Raw genomic sequence first — 13018 nt, 5'->3', positions numbered from 1 at the left:
AGCAGGTAGTTAAAATTTCCATCACTTTTGAGCCGTAATGAAGATCCCTCTACCTCCCACTATCTCATGTTACCGGCACCTGAGTGAGGAACCTGGACTTCTCACCCCAACTGCCAATAAAAAAGAGACACCTCCTCCTCCATCCCTGTATTTGGGGAAGAAAACTAAAATATATTTAAATGTTATCTGGATTCTTATAACATAGACTCCATAATGTTTAAATCATATCAAAAACAGGATCTCAAACTCCATGGTGAGTGACAATCAATAGAGACTAATTCTCTTAGGAAGGAGAAGTTAAAATGTTCTGACAATGATTTTAAAGCAACCATCATAAAAATGCTTCAACTAACAATTACAAACACACTTGAAAGAAATGATAAACTTAAATGAAGAGTCAATAAATAGGACTTTTCAAACTAAAGTTTCTTCTCAGCAAAGGAAACAATCAATAACATGAAGAGAAAGCCTACAGAATGGGAGAAGATCTTTACCACATGCACCTCAGATAGAATACTAATCTCCAGGATACGTAAAGAACTCAAAAAACTTAACACCAAATAGCCCAATTAAGGAACAGGCTAAGGAACTGAACAGACATTTCACAGAAGAAATACAAGTGATCAACAAACATGAAAAATGTTCATTATCTCTTGCAATTACAGAAATGCAAATGAAGACTCCTCTAAGATTTCATCTCACTCCAATCAGAATGGCAGTTATCAAGACTATAAGTTGTGGCTCAGTGCTAGAGCATTTGCCTAGCATGTGTGAGGCCCTGGGTTTGATTCTCAGCACCACATATAAATAAATAAAATAAAAGTCCGTCAACAATTAAAAAATATTCTAAACAATAATAATAACTCATTGAAAAACAAAACAAAAGAATACAAGCAATAATAAGGGTTAGTGAGGATGTGGAGAAAAAGGTACACTCATACATTGCTGGTAGGACCACAGATTGGTGCAACCACTGTGGAAAGCAGTATGGAGATTCCTCAGAAAACTTGGAATGGAACCACTATTTGACCTGTATCCCACTCCTTGGTTTATACCCAAAGAACTTAAAATCAGCATACTACAGTGACACAGCCACATCAATGTGTATAGCAGCTCAATTCACAATAGCTAAACTATGAAACCCTTTAATAGATAAATGGATAAAGAAAGTGTGGTACATATAAACCATAGATTATTACTCAGCTTTAAAAATGTATGAAATCATGGCATTTTAAGGTAAATGGGGTTGGAGAATATCATGCTAAGTGAAATAAGTCAATCCCAGAAAAACAAAGGCCAAATGTTTTCTCTGGTAAGTGGATGCTGATCCCTAGTGAGGGGTGGGTAGCAAAGAATGAAGGAACTTTTGGATTATGTAGAAGGTAATGAGTGGAAGGGAGAGAGTGTGGGGTTGGGAAGGATGATCAAATGAGACAGACATTATTACCCTATATACATGTATGATTATACTATACCCCTGTGACTCTGCACCACGTACAACCAGAGGAATGAGACGTTGTGCTCCATTTGGGTACAATGTGTCAAAATGCATTCTATTATCATGTATAAGTAATTAGAACACATTTTGTAAAAATGTAAAGAATTTGCTGGGTGACATGGTGCATGCCTGCAATCCCAGAGGCTTGGGAGGCTGAGGCAGGAGGATTATGAGTTCAAAGCCAGCCTCAGCAAAAAACAAGGCACTAAGTAAGTCAGTGAGACTCTGTCTCTAAATAAATAATAAAAAAAAAAAAAAAGAAAAAGAAAAAGTCATAACAGAGAGTCACAAGAAAGACATGAAAGTGAGAAAAAAGGACAAAATGAAAATTTTGGAGATGAAGTAAATAAAGTAAAAATTTAATGGACAGGTTAACAACAGAAAGGAAGAAGCAGAAAAAATACTCAGTGAAATTAGTTTTATCATTTAATAATGCTTGAGTATTGATTACATGCAAAAAGTTTTCAGTGAGAGTAGAAATACCCAAAAAGATACTACATTATATTAAAAATAAAAAGGCAAATTTAGAAATAAAGTTGAACTAGAGTTGGAGTAAAATTTAAAAAGAAAATCACACCTGATTCTTCTCACTTTTCATTTCTCTTATAAATTTAATAAGAATGATGCAGTCATTCTTAAATGACTTAAATGTAAAGCAGTTCTATTGAACATAGAAATGCTGACTTCAGCAAACAGTGTAGAAATGCACATACATGATAGAATAGAAACAAGTACCCCAAGAGAAGGAGAACTAGAGAATAAATAACATTTCAGTAGGGAAGGAGTTATCTAGTAAGGGGAAGACCCACGAGAGGTGTGGACTTACAGTCCGCCTTTAAGAATGGGAACTACTGCTGGGCTTGGTGCACCCCTGTGGTCCCAGTTGCTTGGGAGGCTGAAATAGGAGGATCTTTTTTTTTTTTTTTTTAAATGGGTGCCAGGGATTGAACTCAGGGGCACTCCACCACTAAGCCACATCCCCAGCCCTATTCTGTATTTTATTTAAAGACAGGGTCTCACTGAGTTGCTTGTCTCCTCACTTCTGCTGAGGCTGGCTTTGAACTTGTGACCCTCCTGCCTCAGCCTTCCAAACCATTGGGATGACAGGCCTGCATCAGGATGCCCAGCTAGGACAATCTCGAGTTTGAAGCCAGACTCAGGAAAATCGAGGTGCTGAGCAACTCAGTGAGACCCTGTCTCTAAATAAAATATAAAATAGGGCTGTGGATATGGCTCAGAGATCTAGTGGGCTCAAATTCAATCCCCGGTAAACCCCTCCCTGCAAACAAAGAATGAGAACTACTGATGAAAAAAAATAAATAAATAAATTAAAAAAAAATAAATGAAAAGATCTTCATCTGAAGGTATGTCTGGACATGTAGACTATCTGCATAAATTTGAAAGACTCAGGAAATATAAGCTCATAGGACTGACAAATAATACATGTTACCAATATTCATATTTGTAAATCTTATTCTTTCAATCTATCAGTTTAAAGGCAAATAGTTTTATACTTGTTAAACCTATCACCAATTACTTGGACAAAAATCTAGTACAATGCTCAATGTTTACTTGGAACCTATTAAAGCTCTTTGAATAAATGAAATCATGTCATATTAAATGGTTAGAAAGTATTAAATAACTGATTTGAAAATGAAAGCTAGGGAACAATGCAAAATACAATATGGAAGCTGCATAAACTTTGTTGTATTGTTTGCTAAGTATAAAATGTCACAAGACAAACCCATCCAACACCTGAATTCTGAGGTTACCTTGTGTTTAATAGCTTAACTGCATAGATGGTCCAAATCTATACTTATTGTGAGAAAAATTGAATCTGGCATTGTCTCTGATAAATCAGAAAACAGGGATCTTTATTTATCAAGGGTAATTTGACAGAAATATAATGTGACCTTGGGAGAGCCATATTATTTTCTGAACTATATAATGAGAGAAATTTTGCTGTATCCCACCAAAGTTTTGTTGCCCTTCTTGTTTTATTGTTGTTCTTTGTTCTTCATTCTTTTTAAATAAACTGCTACTATGTTTTCTTCATGCCTGCAATTCAAGATTTCTTCCATATTCCATGTTACTAAAAATATTTCTCTGTGAAAAAGGGCTTCACGAAAGAATCATGCCCTTAGAGAATTTTTGCTTCTTTCATATTGAGTTTTCTCTTTTCTTTTTTCTTCTTATTTTAGGAGATACTTGTTGTAGTTAATTGATGGCTCTTGAATTTGAAGACTAAACCTGAAAGAGGATCAAAGCTTGTGCCTTTGTCCATAACCTACCACCATTTTCATACTCTTTAGAAAATACATTGCTGTCATTTTAGTGTCACAAGATCAAAATTGTTTTATTTGTCTTAGATTTATACCATTAAGGTGCTACTCATTTTAATGTTAACTTTTCCAAGTTCATTTAATCTAATTATATTGTTTTTAATACTCCTTTTTACTACATTGATTATTTCTTTTTACATTGCCTAATTTATATTTGCCTTTCAAAGTACTTTATTATTAGGGTGGGGATGAACTTTGTACTTACATGGTTTAGGTCAGTGACCTTTGAATAATTCTGATGACATTAACTTGTTTTCATTTAAATTTAACTTTTAGAAGATTTTGTTTTTTTCAAAACACTATTTGCAGCTTAGGAAACATATTTTTGGAAATTCATTGTATTTACATAGTAAAAACTTTATGTGAGGCTAGTCATGGTGGTGCACACCTATAATCCCAGTGGCTCTGGAGGCTGAGGCTGGAGGATCCTGAGTTTGAAGTCAGCCTCAGCAAAAAGGAACATGCTAAGCAACTCAGTGAGACCCTGTCTCTAAATAAAATACAAAATAGGGCTGGGGATGTGGCTCAGTGGTCAAGTGCCTCTGCATACAATCCCTGGTACCCACTTCCTCTAATAAAAACCTTTATGTGTATATTGTAAGCGAAGCTAAAATGATTTGTCTCACTTAACAGAATTAAGAAGAGACTAGAGAATGACATTGTATTTTCAAAGTTCACCCTTGAACAAGACAGATTCTGTGTGAGGTCCTTTTATAAGTGGATTTTTTTAAAGAGTTGGGATAATTTGAAAGAATTTACAAACCACAGTCTAATTTTTTTTCAATTAAGAAAATTATGAAAAGATGAATGATCTCACTGATAAGCAGATGATGACACTTAATGGGGGGGTGGGAGGGGGGCAAGAATGGAGGAAGAAGGGACTGTATAGAGGGAAAAGAGAGGTGGGAGGGGTGGGGGGGAAGGAAAAAATAATGGAATGAATCAAACATCATTACCCTATGTAAATGTATGAATATGCAAATGGTATGCTGTTACTCCATGTATAAACAGAAGCAACATGTATCCCATTTGTTTACAATAAAAATAAATTTAAAAAAATTCACCCTAATTCAAGATCATAATTGGTCCTTAGAGAATAGAAAAAAAAAAAGAAAATTATGAACATGTAAAATATATGTAGTCTCTTTTATCATTCACTATCATATACACACTCAGAGAGACACACATATATTATAAAAAGACACAAACACAGGGGGTACCTGTGCTATTTATAGTGGAGAGAAATGTAAACAAACATAAAGATGTAGTATTCAAAAATAACTGCATAAAATTAAATGTAGCAAATCGACACTACTGCAATAACCTGGTGGCCACCTTCTGTTGCTATTGCAGTGAGCTCAAGCTTTGCAAGTATCCACTTTAAATGTAGTTCCTCTCTCCAGTTAAATCGAGAATTGCAGTACAAATCTCTCCTGGTTTCTCTTATATTTTCCACATATTGTAACACATACAACATACAAAATATGTGTTAATCAGCTTTTATGTAATCAAGAAGTTTTTGAGTCAAAAGCAGGTGAAAATTTTGGGGAATTAAAAGTTGTACATGAGAGGCAGTTGTGGTGGCCCATGACTATAATCCCAGTGGTTCGGGAGGCTGAGGCTGGAGGATGGTGAGTTCAAAGTCAGCCTCAACAACTTAGGGAGGCCCTAAGCAACTCAACCAGCCCCTTTCGCTGAATAAAAAATGTAAAAAAGGACTGGGATGTGGCTCAGTGGTTAAGTGCTCCCAGGTTCAATCCCCAGTACCAGAAAAAAAAAGTTGTATATGGATTCCCCACTGTGTGTGGGTTGGTACCTCTACCTCTCATATGGTTAAAGTGTCATCTATTTTATTTTTAATTTAAATTTATAAATAACAACACAGGAAGAAGTCACCCACTTCCCCTAGACTGCTGGGATTGCCCTGGATTGCCACTGAACCTGGATGACATTGAGAGTATCCTTCAATTATGGGATTCACACCAGAAGAAATGACACACCCCTCATTGATCAGTGAGTCTGGAATTACTCTGTAAATCCTGGGACTAGCTGGGTGCAAAAAAGAGTACTGGGAATTTAAATAAAGGAGAGATACATCTAAAACTGATTAAGAAGTCCTGAGAGAAAAAGTAATTGATTACTATATTTAACAAATTCTTATTGAGTTCATAATGCTAGGCATTAGGGAAATACGAGTGATTATCCATGAATCTTGCCCCTAATTCCTGGAGGTTTTACTCAGGCAAGGGAGGACATACTAGTAAAACAATTAATACTGAATGCACAAGTACATGCTGAGCTAAGGGATTTAAAGAAAATTAACACACAGTTGTGAGAGCATGGTCAAAGGACACTGGCCTTGAGTTGAATTAGGGATGATTTGCTCTATGAACATGAAACTGGAGGAAGGAGCTAAGGTCTAACAAGGTGAAGGGGATAACAGAAGGAAGTGGTGTCCCAGGCAGTGAGAGCAGCCTGTATAACATAGCTCTGGGAAGAAGGTCAGGAACTGGAAGGGGTGATGTGATGGCCGGGGCAGGGAAAGAGGAAAAGAGAAATGTTTCCCCTGGGCTGCAAACCGTGTTGAAGATTTGGGTTCCTCAGAGCAGTGAGGGTAGCATTCAACAATGTTAAACTTGGGTAGGAATTAAGATGATCAAATTGTTATTTGAAAATATCCCCATGGCTACAATCTGAAGAACAGATTGGAGAGGAGCCAGAAGAGATTCACAGAAAACATTAGTTGAGCATTGATAATATATGATGGTAGCTTGCACTACGATGGAGACAGTGACAAGGATGAAGTGTGGGTAGACCCAAGATGCAAGAGGTACAATAGTAAGAGGATTGGTGAAAATTTTCATATGTTAGGGAGAGGAGGCCTGCATTCAAGGGGACAGGCAACAGAAGAAGATGTACAGGTCTGGGGAAGGAACACATTCAAGTGTAGGAGGCTTTCTAGACACTGTGAAATCAATTCCTGCCTTTACTTGTCTGGAACCTATGGGCAGGAACTTGGCAAGTCACCAAACAAGTTGTAATTTACCTAGAACTGGATTCAAATAGAACACAGGCAGGGGCAGAAATGAAAGTCAAAGGTGCATGGAAGCCATTGAGAATAAGTGGTTGATTTTTATCTTCGAAATCAAATTTAGTCAATCACCAGGCAGACATTTATAATTTTCCTTCATTCAAGCAGATGAAAGAATCTAGCTAAAAAGAAAATAGTGATATAACTATTTAAATGTCCTTTAGATTGTCTTAACAGGAAGACATGATATGTAGACCTGACTGAGAAGTGGAGCAATATGGATTTCTGATGTGCTTCTTCCAAGAAAATATTTTCATATTGATTATCTTATAAACATTTTTTATTAAAAAATGTTGATTTTTTTCCCCCTCTTTAGACTGCTCAAAGCCCACCTCTAGAAATAGTTACCAGAAAGAATAGTAGATATTGTTTCAGAGAGAATAGCTGAAGTGTGGAAATTCCTAAACAGTCACAAGAGAACACAAGTTTAATAAAACATAGTGGTACTAGAGAAGGTGCAGCCCCTTAGCTTATAAGGAACGTTTCCCTAAGCTCCTGGGTGGGCTCAGACTCTGGTGGAACTGTTTCTTAGCTCAGTCACCTGTCATTCTCATTTGCTGGATACTCTCTGACCCCAACTATGCAAAATGGCTCTCCTTATTTAGCCTCTGTCCTCCAAGGATGATGGGGATTTTCTCATTATGTCCTTTAAGGACCCTGTGTTTCCTTATCTCAATTTGCATTCATACATTTGCAGGATTGTTCCATATGTATCTCTGCCACGGATATTCTAAGAAAGACAGAATTGTACAGGTCTAGACCCTGAACAGCTACATAGTAAACACTCAAGGCATTTTGAGAGATTAACAATGTGCATTAAAAATGGATCTCAGCCCAGTGAATTGTTATAATTTTTCTGGTTTGATAGAGTTTTTCTGAAAGTTTTAACACTGCTGTTTATATACAGCTATACACCCAGAAGCAAAAATGCCTAAGCCAAAATAAAGAGTATTTGAAAATAATTTAATACGAACATTCTTGATGTTTCATAATAAAGAGTCTGAAGTTATATCATTTAATGATCAGAACACAATATTTTAAATTAAATTGAAAGTAATTAAAAAGTGTATTACATATATGCATAAACTGATCTTATACTGAAACCCTCAAATTATGTACAAACACATAACTGTTGTTCAATTTTTGATGCTTTGTACTCAACAGAACAGCTTCCCCATCAGCATCTCATTTTGTTTTAAATCACAAATATGTACTTTGTACAAATATCAATCTGAAACAACTTCATTCACACAGATAATTAGGCTCTGAAATTTGAAAAGGTAAAAGGAAGCATAAATGTTACCATAATTGTTATAAAATTGTGGCCAAAATTTGCACTATGGAACGCAATGTCTTTTAAAAAGCAGAATGTAGTCATTAAAAAGTAGCTTAAGATGGTATAACTGGTGAATAATTTAGCTGGGCTAATAATTTTCCCTCTGTTAGATGCAGAAATGGTCACTTCCAAGATGGTACAGATGCCTTCTCTAAACTCATTTAAAAAAACCAGGGGTGTCTGAACAAAAAGACTCTGGAATGATAGACAATGTGAATTTGGAGGGAATTTGAGTAATCATCAGAGCTGAAGTTACATGAGAAAAAAAATGGAATAAGAATAAGAAATGATTTGTGATGATAATGCATTAGGTGCTCAGAATTGTGCTTGAAATTTTGTGTATACATTTTAGCATGTTATATGTGTCACATATATGTGTATATATACAACAATTTTCCAAGTAAGACAGTGGAACAGTCTTTGGCATACAGGTTCTTCAGCTTTCTTTCTTTCTTTCTTTTAACCATAAATATATGAAAGCTTGTATGCTTCATTTTATTTTATTTATTTTTATTTTGATTCATCGTACACAAATGGGGTACAACTATTGTTTCTCTGGATGTACATGAAATAGTCACACGATTTGCGTAACCATACACGTTATAAGGTAATGATGTTTGTCTCATTCCATTATTTTTCCTTCCCCCCACCCTCCCCGCTCCTCATTTTTTTCTATACAATCCATTCTTCCTTCATTCTTGCCTCCCTCCCCACACCCCATTATGTATCATCATCCACTTATCAGAGAAATCATTTGGCCTTTGGTTTTTTTGGGATTTGTTTATTTCATTTAGCATGATATTCTAAAATTCCATCCATTTATGCCATAATTTTATTCTTCTTTATGGCTGAATAATATTCCATTATGTATATAAACTGTGGTATATATACAGTTTCTTTATCCATCCATCTGTTGAAGGGCATCTTGTCAGGGTCTTAAGCCCCCTTGCTCTTCTCGACCAGCGACAAGGGAAAGGGACACTCCCCAACAAGGTCAGACCGGGATACGTAGGGCCGACTGACCACCCACTCCCAGCCCTCCGGGTGGAGGACAATGAGACGCGTCAGGAAGACCAGTCACAGCAGGAACTCATTTATTGAAGAAATCACACAGCTTTTATGTAGGGTGGGGGCTAGGCAGGAACCAATCAGCTTAAAGGTCAGCAAGGCATGGGGGGTTCACACAGTTGAGAGTCCCATAGGACGATATGGCAAGCACGAGCTGATCATGTTGGCAGAACTGTTGTTAACCAATCCCTGACGGTGGTCCGATTTATTGTCATTAACCTTTGAAACCACCTTTGAAGCCTTGATCTTGCTCACCCGCCAGGGAGTAAGGAGTCAGCCTGAGTTAGTTAACGTGTCATTAGTCCCAACAGCATCTAAGTTGGTTCCACGATCTAGCTATTGTGAATTGAGCTGCTATAAACATTGATGTAGCTGTGTTACTGTAGTATGCTGATTTTAAGTCCTTTGGGTATAGGCCAGGGAGTGGGATACCTGGGTCAAATGGTGGTTCCATTCCAAGTTTTCTAAGGAATCTCCATTCTGCTTTCCAGAGTGGCTGCACCAATCTGTAACCTCACTAGCGATGTATGAGTGTGCCTTTTTCCCCACATCCTCACCAACAACTCTTGATAATAGTCATTCTAATTGGGGTGAGATGAAATCTTAGGGTAGTTTTGATTTGCATTTCTCTTATTACTAGAGATGTTGAACAGTTTTTCATATATCTGTTGATTGCTTGTAGATTTTCTTCTGTGAAGTGTCAAAACTACCTCATTCACAATAGCCTTAAAAAAAAAAAAAAAAAAAAAACTTGGGAATCAATCTAACAAAAGAGGTGAAAGACCTCTACAATGAAAACTACAGAACACTTAAGAAAGAAATTAAAGAAAACCTTAGAAGATGGAAAGATCCCCTATGTTTTTGGATAGGAAGAATTAATATTGTCAAAATGGTCATACTACCAAAAGCACTATACAAATTCAATGCAATTCCAGTTAAAATCCCAAAGACATTCCTCATAGAAATAGAGAAAGCAATCATGAAATTCATTTGGAAGAATAAGAGACCCAGAATAGCTAAAGTAATTCTTAGCAGGAAAAGCAAAGCAGGTGGTATCACAAAACCAGAACTTGAACTATACTACAGAGCAATAGTAATAAAAATGGCATGATATTGGCACCAAAATAGACAGGTAGACCAATGGTACAGAATAGAAGACACAGAGACGAACCCACATAAATACATTTATCTCATACTAGACAAAGGAGCCAAAAACATACAATGGAGTAAAGATATCCTCTTCAACAAATGGTGCTGGGAAAACTGGAAATCCATATGCAGCAGAATGAAACTAAACCCATATCTCTCACCCTGCACAAAACTCAACTCAAAATGGATCAAGGACCTTGAAATTAGAACAGAGACACTGCACCTAATAGAAGAAAACGTAGGTCCAAATCTTCACCTTGTTGGCTTAGGATCAGACTTCCTTAACAGGACTCCCATAGCACAAGAAATAAAAGTAGGAATCAATAATTGGGATAGATTCAAACTAGAAAGCTTTTTTTCAACAAAGGAAACAATCAACAAAGTGAAGAGAGAGCCTACAGAGTGGGAGGAAATCTTTGCCACACACACTTCAGATAGAGCACTTATCTCCAGAATCTTTAAAGTACTCAAAAACTACACCAAGAATACCAATAACCCAATCAGCTTACTTTCTATGTGACCCTGGGCATTCAATAGAAACCGTTGGTCCTCAGTTATTTGATGTTACAAATAAAAATCATCATTTCTCTCCTCAAGATAATTGTAACATTGGACAAGATAATACAAATCAACATCTAGCTTAATACCTTGTGTACTGCAGATATTTTAGACATGGAAGTATTCTTCTTTAACACAAGTTTACAAATTTGTTCCCCAATATTCATGAAAAATTGCATCCAGCTTGGCTTCTCTCCTCTTACAGAGTGGAAACTTATTCTGTGTGGGCGTGTATGCATGTGTGTGGGAGTTTGTTTCAAAATTTGAAGTTATATAACTTCTTTCACTGAGATAACATTTACTTCTCACAGCCCATATCTAGAACAAGAGTGAAAGAATAGCAGGAAGATTGTCATAGGGGAAAAATATTGGCAAACATGGATTCCTGAGACTCATGGCAATCAAAAATGAAAGAGAATACAATTTTAAAAAAGCAAATTAAAGATTATTGTTTAACCAAAACAAAGACATAGGAAATGCAAAAATAAAAATATGATCAAATAAAAATATAAAAATCTTTTATTGCTAAAAGTAGTTTCTCATGTACTTGTCTTCCTTATCAGACAATATGTAGTCTGAAAAATATAATGCTAAAAAGTAGTATTATAAAAAATGGGAAAATATTTTCATAGGGTTCATTTTTAATTTGAAACAAAAGAACTCAGGACTAAATTGTACTTCTGTGAATGCATTTTTTCCTAGGGAGCCAAATTAATTCAGACTCACTTAGGATTTTCTGGTCATTTGGTTTGATGTATATTATATATAATTGCTTTAGTTAGCTTTTACATCACTGTGACCAAAATACCCAACACCTCCAGTGACCCACCTCCTCCTGCCAGGCAGTTACCACCTGCCTACAGCTACCACCTTGGAAATTCGAACTAGGACGGACTGAATAGGCTCCAGTCTCAAACTCCAGTTGTTTTTCCTCTGAAGATTCCTGCATTAACAGATTTTTGTGAAACACCTCATATCCAAGCCATAAATAATAATTTTTTTAAACACAAAGGAAGGGAAGGAGGAGAAGGAAAGTGAGAGCCTTAGCCTATTCTTAAAAGCAATTCCATCAGAAAATTTTTTCTTTTTTTTTAATTATTTTTTTATTTTTATAGATTGCATTTTGATTCATTGTACACAAATGGGGTGCATCTCTTTGTTTCTATGGTTGTGCATGATGTAGATTCACACCACTTGAAAGTAATGAGGGAAACGAGAGGGAGGAGTGGGTGAGGGTATGAAAAATAGTGGAATGAGCAGAAAATTTTTTTCTTTAGTTGTATTTTTGCCAGGACCTAGATAATAGTTTGTATCAAATATTACCATTTAGTGGCTTGAAGTCTTGCCATCCTCTGTAATTAATTGAAAGAGTATTCTCAGATATCAACTGACTGGAGGCATGCTGACATAATGTAATAATTAAATAATCTGGATTACGATCTCTTCCCTGTGGAAGATCTATTCACAGAGGATTGCTACAATAATAGACAAGTTTCAAATATTTGCCAGGAAGAAAATTCAGAGCTGTCAAAAAACAGAAATGATAAATTGAAGCTACAATTCATCACAATAGAAGATGGGCAGAATATCCCTTGATTTAGCCATATTGAAGGCAGCAGTTATCAATTATCTGATTTTGATTACTGCACAGAAGTTTTTGGGAGGTATTATGTTTGTGATAGTTTAATGTCTACACTAAAATATGGTTGGTACAAATAAGCCTCTTTTATAGGATACTCGATGAGTGTTCATGTGAAACTTCTGATAACAATGACAAAGTTAACTGCAGAGTATTGGCATTAAGCCACCATTTCTGAAAATACGTGAATTAAAATTTGGCTAATTGTGTTTTTCATTAAGTTTATTTTTCAGTGCTGGAAAGCATTCATGAACAAAAGAGGAAATTTTATTTAATGGTTAGATAATCCCAACTTGCTGCAGTAGTGAATACAAAAGAAAAAAAAAATTGAAGGACC

The sequence above is a fragment of the Sciurus vulgaris genome (genome assembly GCF_902686455.1).
Source record: "Sciurus vulgaris genome assembly, chromosome: 5".
Taxonomy (NCBI): domain Eukaryota; kingdom Metazoa; phylum Chordata; class Mammalia; order Rodentia; family Sciuridae; genus Sciurus; species Sciurus vulgaris.
The sequence above is the reverse complement of the archived record's forward strand: the minus strand, read 5'-3'. Positions refer to the sequence as shown.